The sequence below is a fragment of the Pseudophryne corroboree genome, chromosome 6 (genome assembly GCF_028390025.1).
Source record: "Pseudophryne corroboree isolate aPseCor3 chromosome 6, aPseCor3.hap2, whole genome shotgun sequence".
NCBI lineage: Eukaryota > Metazoa > Chordata > Amphibia > Anura > Myobatrachidae > Pseudophryne > Pseudophryne corroboree.
Genome location: NC_086449.1, coordinates 451,009,064 through 451,027,946, shown reverse-complemented (window position 1 = coordinate 451,027,946; position 18,883 = coordinate 451,009,064).

Sequence of the window (18,883 nt, the reverse complement as noted above, 5' to 3'; positions counted from 1 at the left end):
TTATGATTATTTTTATGCTTCTGGGATCCCGCTTTGTTCCCCTTCCTCTCCACTCCCATCCTTTTCTTTTTTCTGTACCCCTTGCAAAACAAATTTTCAATAAAAATTACGATATTAAAAATGATAACAATATATATATATATATATATATATATTTATTTGTGCCTACTAGGAGATATTGAAGGCCATAAACAGTTGTCAAAGTCAGAAAAATATCTCTATGCACACTACCATATTTGCACCTCACACAGGTCCGTGCTGCGCATGCGTACGCTCTCCCGTACGTGCGCATACTCACAGTCGCGGGCACCCGCAGGCGCACGGTATGCGTATTTACGGTAGAGTTTATGTGATCGTAGCGTGCGACTCAATCGTTACATATTTTCACTATATAATGTATTTTGTAGATCATGGTCCCTTTGATAGATTCTGAAAGTTTAGTTAACATAGCATGTTCCTGAACAGAGAGATCCCTCTTTGTATTGTACGAAGGGTCTAACAGGGGTCATACAGTGGTGTTTGGTACCCATCGGAAGAGTATTTAAATAGCAATATTCCGGTGTTGGTTTGGAGCGGATTAATCGCTCGTGCGAATAGTTATGGACATAAGAAGTTTATGTCCATTTACTATTATTTGTTCTTATTTAGTCATGCGGCGGGAAACCCAGTATCCCACCCACCTGAACAGTTGGAAGCAGTCACGGCCCACCTGTATGAATCAACCTATGACCTTTTGTTATAATGCGAAGCCGAATTCCTGTGTCCAATGAACAATGAGATTGTAGGGACCATTGAATTGTATTGTGTGTGGGGCATAAATAGGCAGGCCGACCATATCCAGTTCACTCTCTTCAACGGTTCTCATTGCTGATAATCGGGAGCTGGATATCGAGGCGCATGCGATCGTTTCCCCTTGTGCGTAAGTGTTTCTCCGCAACCATATTGATCTTCTTGTTATTGTGAGCCAATCTCTCTCTCTCTCTCTCTGTTCTCCTCTTTCTCTCTTATTTTCTCTTAAATAGTAATTGTATTATATTTCCTGTGTAGTTATCTGGTTAGGTAGTCTATGTTATATTGTAGTGTATGATTTGTATTTGTATTAATTCTTTTGCAAGTATATCATTCATAATATATATATTAGGCGTTGGACCCTGAGCACGGTATCTGTGTATTTCTTATAGTGTTAAGTATTCTCAGAGCGTCGGTGACGCTAGAACAGCTTTAAAGGTAATAAGGTTATACTGTGTTGCATTTACACTCTATCATTACACTAAGGTATTACTGCACAATACACTGTTTATGGTTTAGATACAAAGGTTTAACATTGTGAGCGTCAGCGCCGCTGGTGATCTCCTCGTGGTCCCGAGCGTCCGCTACGCTATAGCGAATCATTAAGTTAGTCAGCAGCCAATAGCGTGCCTGCCTGTGATCTCTTGGCCGTGAGCGAACGTGACGCTTGAGTGTCTCGACTACGGCTAAGCGATTGTTACGCAACGTGCGTACCCTTACGGTACTTCATACGTAAACAGCGTACAGTGTTCTTAGACCTCATAAAGGGTTTTATATAAGATAAATATTCAGCTTTATCAATTGCGGGCTCGTCCTGTCCTTCACATATCTGCACTAGGTAATTTCAGCAGACATTATCCAGCAGCAAAGGGCGGGAGATCATATTCCTCGTAGTGCTGTTTGGATAAGCGTCTGCTTCTCTTAGTAAAGGGTGCTGAAGGAATCCGGGAACCGGAGGTAAGAACAACACGCTAGTCTCTTTTAAAACTGTTTATTTTTCTGTCTTGCGTACACACGCACGCATATCTGCATTTCTTTTCATTCGTGTATTTTCATATATCACTCTCCTGTTTGCTATTGTATAATTGATAAACGTGCTAAGAGAGATTTGCCGCTATTTCATAGTTTAAGAGTAAAAAGGTAATATAGTTAAAGTATAGACAAACACAGCTGTGCCTGAGAGACAAGGCGAAGTCAGTGTGGTGCGCGGTAGATGATAAAGGATCATCTACATTGATAAACGTATAAATTGTGTTACGGTGGATCTTTGCTTTGCGTACACGTGTCTCTAACAAAGGACTGAGACTTGCGTACGCAACCCAAGGGCCGACGCACGCAGCGTATATTACGCAACGGAGCGTACGGGTACGCCCACGTAACTCAAATCACAAGTGTTAATTTTTTTTCAACGCGATAAATAGCGCAACGCGGTAAATAATGCAAGGCGATAAATCGCGCAAATCTATTTTAAACATTCAAAATTTAAATTAATAGATCCTTCTCCTAATTTGTAACACATCTGGTCTAAAGAGAAATTTCTGTGCAGAAATAGAAATAGAAACAAAAGTGTATATGTGGTGAGTGAGTGTTTGTTTTTACAATTTTTGAGGTTGAACCACAAGAAAAGTCGAGTTCTCGTGAGGTACATACGTGTAAGTGACGTACATGGTGGCTAGGGAGGCATCCCTGGTTAAAACATACAATTTGAGCATTAGAGTGTAGCAGACCAGGAGGTCATACTGTAACAGACCAGGAGGTCATAGCAGACCAGCAGGTTCAGGTACAGCAGACAAGGAAGTCCGCTATACAGTCCACAGGCACAACACCTAAAACGGTTGGTGCAACACCCATATAGGCCATACAAGCTCTGGCTGAAGGAATTCGCAGCCGTAATTTTCGATTCCGTTGGTCGCTCAGTACATAAGATTAGTTGCTTATGTGCTGAACGATTGTACCGCACGTAATTGTGTGCATTAGTAAACCTGACCGGTACTATTTGTGTACGAAGGTCATAAACGCTATTTGTACATTCTAACGTGATTTGTGTAATTTTTTTTATTTTAAGGGAAGTTCGCTGGTCACTCAGGAACTATCCAACAACCGATACTTGCTGGGGAACGCGCCCCAGTAAATAAAGGTTCACAGGGGCCCTAGGTTGGGTACAACAGCTCTGGATACAGTGATTGTGTTACTGGCCAACGTGGGCGAGAAGTGAGTGGAGTACTCGGTAAACTTCACCGCCAGCCTGCCCCGGGCATCTTGGTTTTTGTAAGGGTTCGCTGAAGAAAAGCAACACCTGCAAGTTATGGGGGCCAGTTGTTCAGGTAGGGGGCGATCAACCTCGGTTCGGGTTGATTTAGTAAACCGACCAATCGGGTCGGCCAGGTATGTAATGTGTGAAAAATACGGTTCACACATAGAGGTTTTATGTGATGAATGGGAAAGAATGACTGTACTGGACGGGGAGAAATTCCCAAGAATAGGTAGCTTTAGCCCAGAAGTGTTACTAAATCTAAAGAGAAGGATAGGTCTTATTGAACCAGCAAAGAGACGGATCAAACATTATGATTGTTTAAAGTTATGGCAACAGGAAAGTGAAATGCAAAAAGAGCTAACTGACATACCTGACTCTCATCTTGGGAGGAGAGATGTGGCAATGGAGAGGATTATGGTTGCGGAGAAAGGCACAATGTTGAACAATAAAAACGCACTTAGAAACTGTAGTATAGATGATAAGAATAAGTGTAATAAACATAACAATGATAATTGTAATGCTGTTAAATGTACAACTATTAACCCGTGCAAGTTGCACCCCATGTCAAACTTCCCTCAGGAATACGAGCAAGAAAGTGAACTCAACACGATGTCGGCACCACTTCCAGCAGCCATCACACAAGACATCCAGGTGGACGCGACCAAATCGGTAAAGGCAATAATCAAACCCCCTAACGGAGGGTCAGGTGAGGTCGTGTCCACAGGTACGTACAATGTTTTATATCATGCACAAACAAATGTACCCCATATTGTAAGACCAAAAAAAGGTGATGTAATTGAGTTTAGTCCTGTCAGGGTGATCACAGTCCCCAATGGGAAGACTGACGATCAGGGAACCATTCCCGTCCAGGACAGTGCAATGCGCTGTCCCTGGTCCCGGACCGAATTGAGATCAATTATGTCCGAATTTCCCGATCCACGGAAAAATCTAGTCGCATGTCAAAGGTTCATTAAAGAACTAGGAAACTCAACAGAACCCACCAACAAAGATTGGCGGACAGGGCTGAGGGCATGTTTGCCCTCCGGTGTTGACTTTGCGACATTTATTACTGATTGTCAATTAGACACAGAAGTACCTCAAACGGAGGAACACAATCAGGAATGTATTAAGCAGATAAACCAACAGTTGGAAGTATATTTCCCTGCCGTTGTCAAGTGGAATGAAATCTTCTCCATAAGACAAAACGAAAGGGAAAGTATCTCCAGTTATTTCAATCGAGCACTGCAAGTAATGGCTAGGAACACTGGGATCACAGACATCAAAACATGCGCACAGCATAGAGAAATAGCGGTTAAGGTATTAATGAATGGTTTAAAGGAGGTATTGAGTACAAGGGTACAGACCACCAACCCAAACTGGAGAAATATCTCGGTGGCCGCATTAAGAGAGGCCGCTATTGATATTGATCAAAATATCACCAGATACAGAGAGTCACAAAGTGATAAATTAATGGCCGCAAGTATACAGGCCCTAACCACAAGACCACTCCAGCATAAGCCCCAAACCCCTGCGAGAAATTTAAATGTGGAAGTCTGTTACAATTGTCATAAAAAGGGACACTTTGCGAGAGATTGTAGATCAAGAGAAATACAAAAGTCATATCAATCCCCTAGACAACAACATAACCATGATATCCAAGGAAGCAGGGAAGCACAGGGAAAGCGGTTGATGGTGATGAGCATCCGAGCGTTTGAGGAGGCATCAAATCTACCAAAACCTCAGGTCACTGACACTTGGAAGAAGCCCCGGGTTTGTTTTCTTTGTAAAAGAGAAGGGCATTATGCCAGCAGCTGTAATAACCCACATAAAGTCAGACCCCCTAGACCCAGAAATGAGCAAAATTGAAACACACACAATTATAAACAGGGACCATATAGGAAGAATTTTGAGCCACACCCATAATGTGCAATCAGGAAAGGTGATCATTAGGACTGATGGTAAGCCTGAGGTAATAGTTAATGAATTGGGAGGTCATTCCCTGAAGACACAGGAATGACCGGGTGAAACGTTGTAAATGTATCTGTGAAATGTTTCTTTTTCTCTCTCCCCATCTCTGACGAATATTGGTAGGATTCAAACATTGCATATATACTTGGTCTTTGCAGAAGTCTACCAAACCCCAGCATGACCAATCCGCATCAATGTATTCTGGCCAGATACAGACAATGGAATATGGAAGTGCTGGGGGGGAGGGACTGCGCAAGGAAACCATTAGACATGTAGATATGACAGCCTGATGATCTGACAATGTTTTAAAATGTTTTAAAATGTTTGAAAACTGTTTGTTTGAAAAATGTTTTTTTTTCCTGTTGTTGTTTATTGATGTGTTATGTTATATATATACATATATGAATTGTTCTCTCTCTCTTTTGTTTTTTTTTGCTGTTGTTGTTTTCTCTCTCTCTTCTCACTCATGCTTTCATGTTTTAAAGATGGTATGTCACACCTCAGTTAGGCAAATGGTAATGCAAGATTTTTTGCTCCTTACAGAAAGATCGCTGGTTTGGAGGGAATATTGCATCACCAGAATGTTCGTTTGGAAGACTGAGAGACAGCACCTTTGAGAAGACAGCAGAACAAGAAGAACAACAAGACGAGAGAACTAATTATCGTAACAAGTTTCTCTCCCCCTCAAACTGATTTTCTGTACCCCATTACAAATTTCTTCTTTTCTCCTCCTGTAAGATGGACTTGCCCCAAGAGACTGTGATCCGGATTTTCCTGTTGACCATGATGTTGACCAGAGCAGTCTGTTCCGGCGAGAGTACCATGGAGGTCGAGAGAGGTTCTGGAATGTGTTCTGATGACAGAGATGGAGGCGTAGTTTTCCAAGAACAACATAATCAACAAGCAAAGGCGAGTATCAGAAAACGATCCGATAGCATTGACCATAGAAGGAATTGTGAAGGATTGTTAGCTGAAGAAAACTGTATCTGTCGGCTCTGTAACAATGTCATTGAGGATGGGTGCATAAAGAAATGCCAATCCAGTTTTAATATCCATATGGACCGGCATCCATTGAGTGACTATCACTCCTTAGTGGGTAGTGTGTTAAATAAAACAGATTGTTGGGTATGCTCTCAAGTACCTCAAGGTCATAGCAAATCAGGGCTAGTACCATTTCCTTTAACGTTAGGGGAGGTACTTGAGTTAAGTGGTGGGAGACCGGTGGACAGGAGGTTTAATATCTCCAGCCCTCCTAGTTTGAAGCTCCACCAATACCATGTGGATAGGTCCCTATTATGCTTTAACATCTCCAATCCCCGAAAGCCGGGAAATTGGGAAGTGTCATGGAGTAATCAAACCATGACCTTTTCGCATAGAGCAGATAGAATGCCTACAGATACAGAGCTTATACGCCACATAGCCAGTAGAGGAAAATCTTTCCGGTATAGGTATACCTTAGGAAATAGGATTACGAGAGTTGGAGAGGTATCACCAGGATACTGTGCACATATCGTACAACCTGATACGTGTACTAAGCAGATGGAAGAATTAGGGTTAGGAGATTTCACATGGAAGGTGTGTAATATGGTTATGTCCTACTCCGTCCCATATGTTCTCCCCGATGATGCATATTTCATATGCGGGAGAAAGGCGTATAAGTGGCTTGCCCCAAACTCTGAAGGATTGTGTTATATTGGAAAAGTACTGCCTGAAGTAATGACTGTATCACATGACAAAATGAAAGACATACACCGTGTTGCCCAAACTCCTTATACTCACACCCATTACGAGCACGTAGTTAAACGGCACCTGATAGAAAGAACAGAGCATCCGGCCTCTGACATGATCCATGAATCCACCGGGATTCAGTTTCTAATCGCGTTAGACATCACTCGCACCGCCAGAGGAGTGTTGAATTATAAATACATATCTGCGCTCGCCAATTTGTTAGATAATATCACTGAAATGTATGATGACACGTTTAGGTATACTGGAAGAGAACTTCAAGCTTATAAAACAGAACTGGTACAGCATAGAATGGTTCTTAATTACCTCACAGCAGTGACAGGCGGATATTGTGTCACACTGGCAACACAATACGGCGTGAAATGTTGCACATATATTACGAATAGCACCGAGGATCCGGTCGAGGTCATAGACCAAAAGATGGACGATATTCTCCAACTGAAGTGGGAATTTCGCAGGAGACACAATCTCACTCTTGCTGCTGTAGGTAATGAGCTGACTGGTTGGGTGTCATGGTTGAACCCGCGAAATTGGTTCTCTGGTTTAGGAGACTGGGCTCAAGGAGTCATAATGGATGTTGGGAAGTTTCTCCTATGTATCTTAGGTGTTATCATAACGATTGGTTTGATATTTAGATGCGGTCAGGCTTTAATGAGGTGCAATCGTCGTACTAGGGTAATGAGTTTAAGGAGTGAGGAAACTGTAATTCCAATGGACTTGATTTATGACCCAAATGTAGAAACAATGATGTGATGAAAATGCGATTTCTACGGTCCATTTCTTTCACCTGTTTTTCCGTTTCCTCCAAGGTAAAAAGACCCACTTGGACGAGGAATTTGATGAGCCGATATACAGACAACAGAGGGATTAAAGAAGAAGTTTTGACAACCTGATACACAGATTTTTGATGAACTATGCCATGGATCCCCAGTTTCCCTAGAAATTTTAAAATTACGCTAGCCCAACACTTTTGTAAATCTATGGACATTGACAGCTTTTGCTCGCACCTTATGGGCAAAAGCACAAAGAAGACTGCATTCAACAGACACCAAACAAGACCTCAATAGACGAATGTACATTTACCAGACATAGAATACCACCGCATTTACCATAATTATGTCTTTTCTTCATTTCTACAACCCTCAGGTAATGACACACATAGTCGATAGGGAATACAGGCACAGATATCAGCAATCACATATCTCCCCCATTCATGTATCATCAACTAAAATGTGCTCCCCCATTTTGTTACAACCAAAGCCGAAAAGAGCTCGGTAAAGTTTGACAGCCCATCCACAGACCCGTACCACGGGATAAGAAGGAATTCAAATGTATACTTCGCAATACCTCGAAGCTTGATGTACCACACGTACGGCACGATGATACATGACCCCCCAAACATGGACTCATACACACATGCTTCTGCTATCTCACTAGGTCATACCCTTTTCCTACCTTCTCCTCTCCTCCCCTACCCAACCATGTAAATGTATTAACCCCTGACATATATTTTTCTCTTTTTGAAATGTTTTAGAAGGTGGCAGTTATTGTTGACTGCCAAAGGGTGGACTGCCAAAGTCAGAAAAATATCTCTATGCACACTACCATATTTGCACCTCACACAGGTCCGTGCTGCGCATGCGTACGCTCTCCCATACGTGCGCATACTCACAGTCGCGGGCACCCTCAGGCGCACGGTATGCGTATTTACGGTAGAGTTTATGTGATCGTAGCGTGCGACTCAATCGTTACATATTTTCACTATATAATGTATTTTGTAGATCATGGTCCCTTTGATAGATTCTGAAAGTTTAGTTAACATAGCATGTTCCTGAACAGAGAGATCCCTCTTTGTATTGTACGAAGGGTCTAACAGGGGTCATACAGTGGTGTTTGGAACCCATCGGAAGAGTATTTAAATAGCAATATTCCGGTGTTGGTTTGGAGCGGATTAATCGCTCGTGCGAATAGTTATGGACATAAGAAGTTTATGTCCATTTACTATTATTTGTTCTCATTTAGTCATGCGGCGGGAAACCCAGTATCCCACCCACCTGAACAGTTGGAAGCAGTCACGGCCCACCTGTATGAATCAACCTATGACCTTTTGTTATAATGCGAAGCCGAATTCCTGTGTCCAATGAACAATGAGATTGTAGGGACCATTGAATTGTATTGTGTGTGGGGCATTAATAGGCAGGCCGACCATATCCAGTTCACTCTCTTCAACGGTTCTCATTGCTGATAATCGGGAGCTGGATATCGAGGCGCATGCGATCGTTTCCCCTTGTGCGTAAGTGTTTCTCCGCAACCATATTGATCTTCTTGTTATTGTGAGCCAATCTCTCTCTCTCTTTCTCTTCTCCTCTTTCTCTCTTATTTTCTCTTAAATAGTAATTGTATTATATTTCCTGTGTAGTTATCTGGTTAGGTAGTCTATGTTATATTGTAGTGTATGATTTGTATTTGTATTAATTCTTTTGCAAGTATATCATTCATAATATATATATTAGGCGTTGGACCCTGAGCACGGTATCTGTGTATTTCTTATAGTGTTAAGTATTCTCAGAGCGTCGGTGACGCTAGAACAGCTTTAAAGGTAATAAGGTTATACTGTGTTGCATTTACACTCTATCATTACACTAAGGTTTTACTGCACAATACACTGTTTATGGTTTAGATACAAAGGTTTAACATTGTGAGCGTCAGCGCCGCTGGTGATCTCCTCGTGGTCCCGAGCGTCCGCTACGCTATAGCGAATCATTAAGTTAGTCAGCAGCCAATAGCGTGCCTGCCTGTGATCTCTTGGCCGTGAGCGAACGTGACGCTTGAGTGTCTCGACTACGGCTAAGCGATTGTTACGCAACGTGCGTACCCTTACGGTACTTCATACGTAAACAGCGTACAGTGTTCTTAGACCTCATAAAGGGTTTTATATAAGATAAATATTCAGCTTTATCACAGTAATGATTGTTTTGTAGTATATTTGTTTTATTAATTCTATCAGAAATCCATACATTTATGTGGAACAACCAAATGGTTGAAATGTCTCAAAACTTGTTGCAGTATTTTGCTTATCTCTATTCTTTAGACTACTTGAGAATCCACTACTCTCATACCTACAAAAAGTAATGTGTTATCATTCTGCAATAAATTACCAGCCAATGATAAAATGGTGAACTTTTTTGTTAAATAAATATATGACATTTTCAGTATACTGTAGGAATGTCTATCTGCAAGAGAGCAATTAGGTTTAAGAATATATTTCTTACCAATTTGAAAATGATGGCTCGTTAGTAATCAATGCTTTTTGCTTTGGGCAGATTCTTTGTTGAGATTTCACACAGTGCAACCTTATCTTGTTTCATAAATTGCTTAGGCAATAGATTGTAACACTGGATAATGATGCTGGAACTACTGTTATTGCCGACAGACATAATGGTGTATAAAGACAATGTATAAATAGCATTCAAAATTAATTGTACTAATAAATGCAAAAATAGATACTTTGATTTATTTATGAAACATTAAAAGGCTCTTATTACAGTGATGACCCATTTAGAGATATGAAAGGAATGTGAACATGGCCCAACATTTCTTCTCTGTATAACCTTTTTTTATTGATAAAAACATACATTAAACATGTATATTTTGCTGTCATTAATTAGCATTTAATAAAGAGACCCAAACAATTAATAAATCTATTTATGAGGCACTGTTATATAATGAAATAATTATTGGTGCAGATTAATAATACAATATAATAGCATTTCAATAAAGCTAACAATATAATATATACTAAATATTAAAGGGTAATATTATTTCTAAATTAAATAACATGGCCAATAACTTTTTTGAATTATTTTATTTGGATTTGTAAAACAGATCAACAGTAACAAATGTTGACAAGGAATAATAAAGGAAAATGAAGAAATAAACATTTGTATGTATAATAATTAGAGATGAGCGGGTTCGGTTCGTTGAGATCCGAACCCCCCTGAACTTCACCTATTTTATACGGTTCCGAGGCAGCCTCGGATCTTCCCGCCTTGCTCAGTTAACCCGAACGTGCCCGAACGTCATCATCCCACTGTCGGATTCTCGCAAGATTCGTATTCTATATAAAGAGCCGCGCATCGCCGCCATTTTCACTCGTGCATTGGAGATTGAACGGAGAGGACGTGGCTGCGTTCTCTCCCTGAAAAGCTCCATATCTGTGCTCAGTGTGCTAGAAATATTTGTGCTCAGTGTGCTGCAAATATCTGTGCTCAGTGTGCTGAAAATATCTACGTTCTCTGCCTGAAAACGCTCCATATCTGTGCTCAGTGTGCTGCAAATATCTGTGCTCAGTGTGCTGCATTGTGGGTACCACCAGTATATAAATATGGTAGTACAATACAGTAGGCCATTGCTTTATCTTGCAGCTCTGTGTCAAGTATACTATCCATATCTGTGCTGCATTATTGTGAGCAGTATATAGTTGGACAGTGCAGCATTTTGGTGACCAGCAGTATACATATAGTACAGTACAGTAGGCCATTGCTGTATCTTGCAGCTCTGTGTCACTTCTAGTATCCTGATCAGTGCTCAATATCTTCTGCATTGTAGTGAACAGTATGTATACTGTACTGTGCGACATGTGTTATACACTTGGTGATTTTATACATCCTGTAATCTGTACTGAGTGATGTGTGAGATACACCTGGGGATTATACACCCTGTATACTGTACTGTGTGGTGTGTGATACACCTGGTGATTATACACCCTTTATACTGTACTGTGCAACGTTTGTGGTACACCTGGTGATTATACACCCTGTATACTGTACTGAGCGATGTGTGAGATACAATGGGGAAAGATATTAGCGCTTAATGGTCACAAATGCAAAGGTGTGTCACATTCAAATCACAATTTATTGTAAAGGTAAAATGCAATGCATATTGGTTGTTAATACCACATAAAAACACTTAAATAAAAGAAATTGTGTAGCTCCCAATACTGATTTAGCCTGTTGGAAATTATTAGCAAGCATGGACCTGTTCCTATGAAAGTCCCCTTAAATGGAATAGTTCAATGTCCTATTCGTGGATTGAATAATTACCACCAACGAATCTCGAGGCAATTAAGCGAATCTGCGTCCGCAAGAGTGCTGCTCCTCGGCGGGTGGTGAATGATGGCTTTCCACGGTGAAATAGGAAGATCCTTGTATCCAAAGGAATGTTCAACGGGGACTTGGTCCAGGTCCAGAGGTTCCAAAGGTGTGGGAGTAAACACAAGCAAGCAGGTCTCACCGACGCGTTTCGTTGCATACAAGCAACTTTTTCAAGGTGTGTGAGATACACCTGGGGATTATACACCCTGTATACTGTACTGAGCGATGTGTGACGATGTGTGAGATACACCTGGGGATTATACACCCTATATACTGTACTGTGTGATATGTGAGATACACCTAGGTATTATACACCCTATATACTGTACTGTGCGATGTGTGTGATATTATTATTATTATTATTATTATTACATTTTATTTATAGGGCGCCACAAGTGTTACGCAGCGCCGTACAAAAGACAGTACAGGGAGACAAAACTTAGCATAACAGTAATTAAATAACAAAAATGGAGTACAGGTAACAAAGAGCACCACAGTTCTCAAAACATAATACAGCTTAGATGTAAGTAGCAAGGGAGTAATCATTGTACTACTTGGGGCTTGCGGCCATAGATGGAGAGGAGCCTTTACCAGTGGGAGAAAAGCAGGTAAAGATGGTCGCTGACTGAAATGTGTCGAGAAGAGGGCTTAGACAACAATAGGAAAGAGGGCCCTGCTCTGAAGAGCTAACAATCTAGTGGGGAGGGGTGACAGACAGATGATATGAGGTGCAAGCAAGCAGGAGGAAGCCTGATGGCAATATGCAAGCAAAGCAGAGATGTTCAAGGAATGGGGCAGGGGGCTTGAGGAGCAGCCTAAGGACTAGGTTATGCATTGGAGGGGTACGCTTTGATAAATAGGTGGGTTTTCAGTGCCCGTTTGAAGCTTTGCAAGGTCGGGGAGAGTCTAATGGAGCGGGGGAGCGCGTTCCACTGAAGGGGTGCAGCATGGGCAAAATCCTGAACTCGTGCATGGGAAGCAGTGACCAAGGCAGAGGAGAGGCGACGGTCATCAGCCAACCGTAGTGGGCGGGAGGGGGTATGAAGGGAGAGGAGGTTGGAGATGTAGGGAGCAGTGGAATTAGAGATGGCCTTGTATGTGAGGGTGAGGAGTTTGAAGAGGATTCTGTAGGGGAATGGGAGCCAGTGTAGATTTTGTCGAAGGGGAGTGGCAGAAGTAGAGCGGCGGGAGAGGAAGATGAGCCTAGCTGCGGAGTTGAGGACAGATTGGAGGGGTGCAAGGTGGGAGCAAGTGAGGCCAGTGAGGAGAACATTGCAGTAGTCGAGTCGTGAGATGACCAGTGAGTGGATGATAAGTTTAGTTACACTCTGGGAGAGAAATGGCCTGATACAAGCAATGTTGCGTAGCTGGAACCGACAAGATTGCACCAGAGCTTGGATGTAGGGTGCAAAGGAGAGGGAGGAGTTGAGAGTGACTCCCAGGCAGTGGAGTTGGGGAACGGGGGAGATGATAGTGTTGTCAACAGTGATAGAGATATTTGCTCTGGCTTGGGGAAAGATAATGAGTTCAGTTTTGTCCATGTTGAGCTTCAGAGAGCGCTCAGACATCCAGGAGGAGATGGCAGAGAGGCAGCTGGAGACCTGAGAGAGGACAGAGGGGGACAGGTCAGGAGAGGAGAGGTAGAGTTGTGTGTCATCAGCATAGAGGTGGTATTGAAGGCCAAAGTAGTTAATGAGCGCACCCAGGGAGAGGTGTACAGGGAGAACAGCAGGGGGCCTAGGACAGAACCCTGAGGGACACCAACAGGAAGGATGTAAGGGTGTGAGGTGGTTCCAGAGGCAGACACAGAGAAGGAGCGGTTAGTGAGGTATGAGGTAAACCAGTCAAGGATGGTGCCAGAGAGGCCAATATTTTGGAGTGTGCGGAGGAGGAGAGGGTGATCCACGGTGTCAAAGCCAGCAGAGAGGTCCAGAAGGATAAGCAAAGAGAAGTGGCCCTTAGATTTGGCCGAAAGCAGGTCATTGGTGACTTTCACCAGGGCAGTCTCGGTGGAGTAGAGTGGGCGAAAGCCAGATTGTAGTGGGTCAAGGATGGAGTGGTCAGAGAGGTAGCTTGTGAGGTGGCTGTAGACCAGTCGTTCAAGTAGTTTTGAGGCAAAGGGGAGAAGAGAGATGGGGCGGTAGCTAGTGAGTGATGAAGGGTCGAGGTTGGTTTTTTTGAGAATAGGGAACACCAGAGCATGTTTGAATGGTGAGGGAAAGATGCCAGTAGAGAGAGATAGGTTAAAGAGGTGAGCAAGGTGGGAGCAGGCAGTGGGGGGGGGAGCGGAGAAGACGGGAGGGGAGGGGGTCCAGGGGGCAGGTTGAGGGGGGGGGTAGGATGAGGGAGTGGACTTCCTTGTCTGAGGTGGGACGGAAGCTGCACAGGGTGGGATGGATGGAGGGGAGGGATGGTGCGGGCTGGGGGGCAGCAGAGGGGTGATGGGAGGAGATGTAATTTTGAATATCCTCAATTTTGGAGATGAAGAAGGAGGCAAAGTCAGTGGCAGTGAGGGAGGAGGGGAGGGAAGGAGGAGGGGGGCGAAGAAGAGTGTTGAAAGTTTCAAAGAGTCGGCGTGGACTGGAGGACTGAGAAGAGATGAGTGCTTGGCTAGAGAAAGAGCAGAGCTATAGGAGGAGAGGATAAACTTGAAATGGAGGAAGTCTGCCAGAGAGTGGGATCTCCTCCAGGAGCGTTATGCGGAGCGTGAACATTTTTGTAGGAATCGTGTAAGTTTGGTGTGCCAGGGTTGGGGTTTGGAGCGGCGCAGGGGGACAGAGGAGAGGGGGGACACAGAGTCGAGAGCAGCAGTAAGGGAAGAGTTATAGAAGGCGGCTGCCTGGTTGGGACAAGTCATAGTAGAAAGAGGAGAGAGGAAGGTCTCAAGGGAGGACAGGATAGCGGGGTTGAGAGACCCGAGATTGCGTCTGGTGATGGTAGGTCTGGGCGTGGAGTGGAGAGGGGAAGATGAGAGGGTGAAAGAAAGCAAATGGTGGTCAGAGATAGGGAAGGAAGAGTTAGAGACATCAGAGAGATCACATCGGTGGGTGAAGACAAGGTCGAGGGAGTGACCGAGATTGTGAGTAGGGGCGGAGGACCATTGAGAAAGTCCAAAGGAGGTGGAAAGGGCGAGAAGATTAGTGGAAGCAGCATTAGTGATGTCAATAGGGATGTTAAAGTCACCGAGGATGATAGAGGGGAGGTCGGAGGAGCGAAAGTGGGGAAGCCAGGCAGCAAAGTTGTCCTGTTAATTAATTATACACCCTGTATACTGTACTGAGCGATGTGTGAGATACACCTGGGGATTATACACCCTATATACTGTACTGTGCGATGTGTGTGATACACCTGGTAATTAATTATACACCCTGTATACTGTACTGAGCGATGTGTGAGATAGACCTGGGGATTATACACCCTATATACTGTACTGTGCGATGTGTGTGATACACCTGGTAATTAATTATACACCCTGTATACTGTACTGTGCAACGTGTGTTATACACCTGGTGATTATACATCCTGTAATCTGTACTGAGCGATGTGTGAGATACCCCTGGTAATATCTGTGCTCAGTGTGCTGCATTGTGGTGACCACCAGTATATTATAGTAGTACAGTGCAGTAGGCCATTGCTGTATCTTGCAGCTCTGTCACTTCTAGTATCCTGATCAGTGCTTAATATCTGTGCTCAGTGTCAGTGCTGCATTGTGGTGACCAGACTACTATAGTACAATAGTCCAGTGCTGTTCTCGCTGCTCAGTGTCAGTTCTCCGTAGTCTTATCAGTGATCAGTATAATCAGTTCTCAGTATAATCAGTGCGCTGTTAGACGTGTGCCCGTTTTCCGCCATTAGTGCAGTGGGATTTAGACAATTGATGAAGTTATTGTGTCCCCGGCACAAAATCCCATCTAGATTCCACTTCGCTATGCAGGCGATAGCGAGATTTTACCAATTAATATCAGTGATTTATAATTATTAATTACAGTGATCTTGCCAAATAATTCCAGTGATTTTGTCATTTTCTTCCAGTAATTTGGACCAATAATACCATTGATTAGAACAAATAATTCCAGTGATTTTGTCATTTTCTTTAATTGATTTGGACCTATAATACCATTGATTAGAACGAATACTTCCTGTTATTTTGTCATTTTCTTCCAGTGATTTGGACCAATAATACCATTGATTAGAACGAATAATTCCTGTGATTTTGTCATTTTCTTCCAGTGATTTGGACCAATAATACCATTGATTAGAACAAATAATTCCTGTGATATTGAGGTGTTTGTGTCGCTTAGCTTAGCCATCCAGCGACCACAGTGCACCTCTTTTTCTCTTTTTTTTGCATCATGTGCTGTTTGGGGCCAATTTTTTTACGTGCCATCCTGTCTGACACTGCCGTGTGCAGTGCCACTCCTAGATGGGCCAGGTGTTTGTGCCGGCCACTTGGGTCGCTTAGCTTAGTCATCCAGCGACCTTGGTGCAAATTTTAGGACTAAAAATAATATTGTAAGGTGTCAGGTGTTCAGAATAGACTGGAAATGAGTGGAAATTATGGTTATTGAGGTTAATAATACTATGGGATCAAAATTACCCCCAAATTCTATGATTAAAGCTGTTTTTGAGGGTTTTTTTTTTTTTTTTAAAACACCAGAATCCAAAACACACCGAATCCGACAAAAAAATTTTCAGGGAGGTTTTGCCAAAACGCGTCCGAATCCAAAACACGGCTGCGGAACCGAATCCAAAACCAAAACACAAAAAAAATTCCGGTGCACATCTCTGAGTAATAACAGTGAAGATACATTCTTAAATAATAGTTCTGGGGAGAGTAGAATGAAACTCAGTCAAAAGCTAGAGATGTTTACAGATCCATGTGTTTTGGTTCTTAATAATTTTCATGTTTTGGTTTTGCTTTGCCAACCCCATCCTCAGGAGTTTTGGTCTTGGTTTTGGATCTGGATTTCTTTACAAATGTATATATACAGCTAAACACATCTCATTTGGACCTGGTTTTGTTCTGGCAATTTTATTAACATCAATGGCATTCATTTTCAGTAATTTCCAATGTGAAATGGCACCTGAAATCATGAGTGAGGGACTTACATTAAAACTAAACAATGCAAGATTTCCCACCAGACTCGGATACCAGAATGAGACAAAATGTCATCATCCCACTGTCAGATTTTCGCAGGTTTTGGATTCCATATAAGGAGTCGCGTGTCACTGCCATTTTCACTCCAGTCCTGGAGAGTGTAGCGAGAGAATGTGTCTATTCAGTGTCTGTGTGGGAAAGTGGTGTGGCGACCTGCTCTTATGTGTCATTCCAGTGCTGTCTTGTGCTGAGCAGTCCACTCACAGTGGTGTGTCCTGTACTGCCATAAGTCCAGTGCTGCTGTATAAGTCCAGTGCAGTGATGCTGTGTTGTTCTGCATCAGTCCAGTGGTGGTGTCCAGTGCTGCCATAAGTCCAGTGCTGCTGCAATATAAGTCCAGGGGTATTGCCGTATAAGTCCAGTCCAGTGGTACTGCCGTATAAGACCAGTGTTACTGCCGTATAAGTCAAGTCTAGTGGTACTGCTGTATAAGTCCAGTGATACTGCCGTATAAGTCCAGTGGTACAGCCGTATAAGTTCAGGGGTACTGCCGTATAAGTTCAGTGGTACTGTCATATAAGTCCAGTCCAGTGATGCAGCCGTATAAGTCACGGGGTACTACCGTATGAGTCCAGTCCAGTGGAACTGCCGTATAAGTCCTGTGGTACTGCCGTATAAGTCAAGTCCAGTGGCACTGCCGTATAAGTCCAGTGGTACTGCTGTATAAGTCCAGTGTTACTGCCTTATAAGTCAAGTCCAGTGGCACTGCCATATAAGTCCAGTGATACTGCCATATAAATCCAGTGTTACAGCCATATAAGTTCAGGGCTACTGCCATATAAGTCCAGTGGTACTGCCGTATAAGTCCAGGGGTACTGCCGTATAAGTCCAGTCCAGTGGTGTTGCCATATAAGTTCAGGGGTACTGCCATATAAGTCAATTGGTGCTGTCCTGTGCTGTATATTATTTACTCCAAATAAAGGGGTTATTAATATTTAATCCAAATAATTTTTACAGTGTTTGCCCTGTATGGTTTAGGGGTACATCGTTCTGTGTTCCATATTGTTATATAACTCCATCCAAATAAAAGTTATTATTATTCAAATTAATTTTACAGGCTTTGCTGTGTGTGTGCTTGGCCACCAATATTGTGCGTGTATTACATCTGGACAAATTCCAGCACATCCCATGTTTTGCACATACAATTCATTTAGTGGTGCAGAATTTTTTGAGAAATGACAGGGGCGTGCAGGAGATGCTGTCGGTGGCCCGAAAAATTGCGGGCCACTTCTAACAATCAGCCACTGTGTGCCACTCCTAGATGGGCCAGGTGTTTGTGCCGCACACTTGTGTCGCATAGCTTAGTCATACAGCGAACTCGGTGCACCTCTTTTTCTTCTTTGCATCATGTGCTGTTTGGGGACTAATTTTAAGTGCCATGCTGTTGGACACTGCAGTGCCACTCCTATATGGGCCAGGTGTTTGTGCCTCACACTTGTGTTGCTTAGCTTAGTCATACAGCAACCTCGGTGCAATTTTCTTTTTTCTTTGCCTCATGTGCTATTTGGGGACTAGTTTTTTTAAGTGCCATCCTGTCTGACACGGCATTGCCACTCATAGATTGGCCAGGTGTTTGTGCCTCACACTTATGTTGCTTAGTTTAGTCATACAGCAACCTCAGTGCAACTCTTTAACTTCTTTGCATCATGTGCTGTTTGAGACTAGTTTTTTTAAATGTCACCCTCTCTGACACTGTAGTGCCACTCATAGATGGGCCAGGTGTTTGTGCCGCACACTTGTATTGCTTAGCTTAGTCATCCAGCTACCTCATTGCACCTCTTTTTCTTCTTTGCATGATGTGCTGTTAGGGGCCTA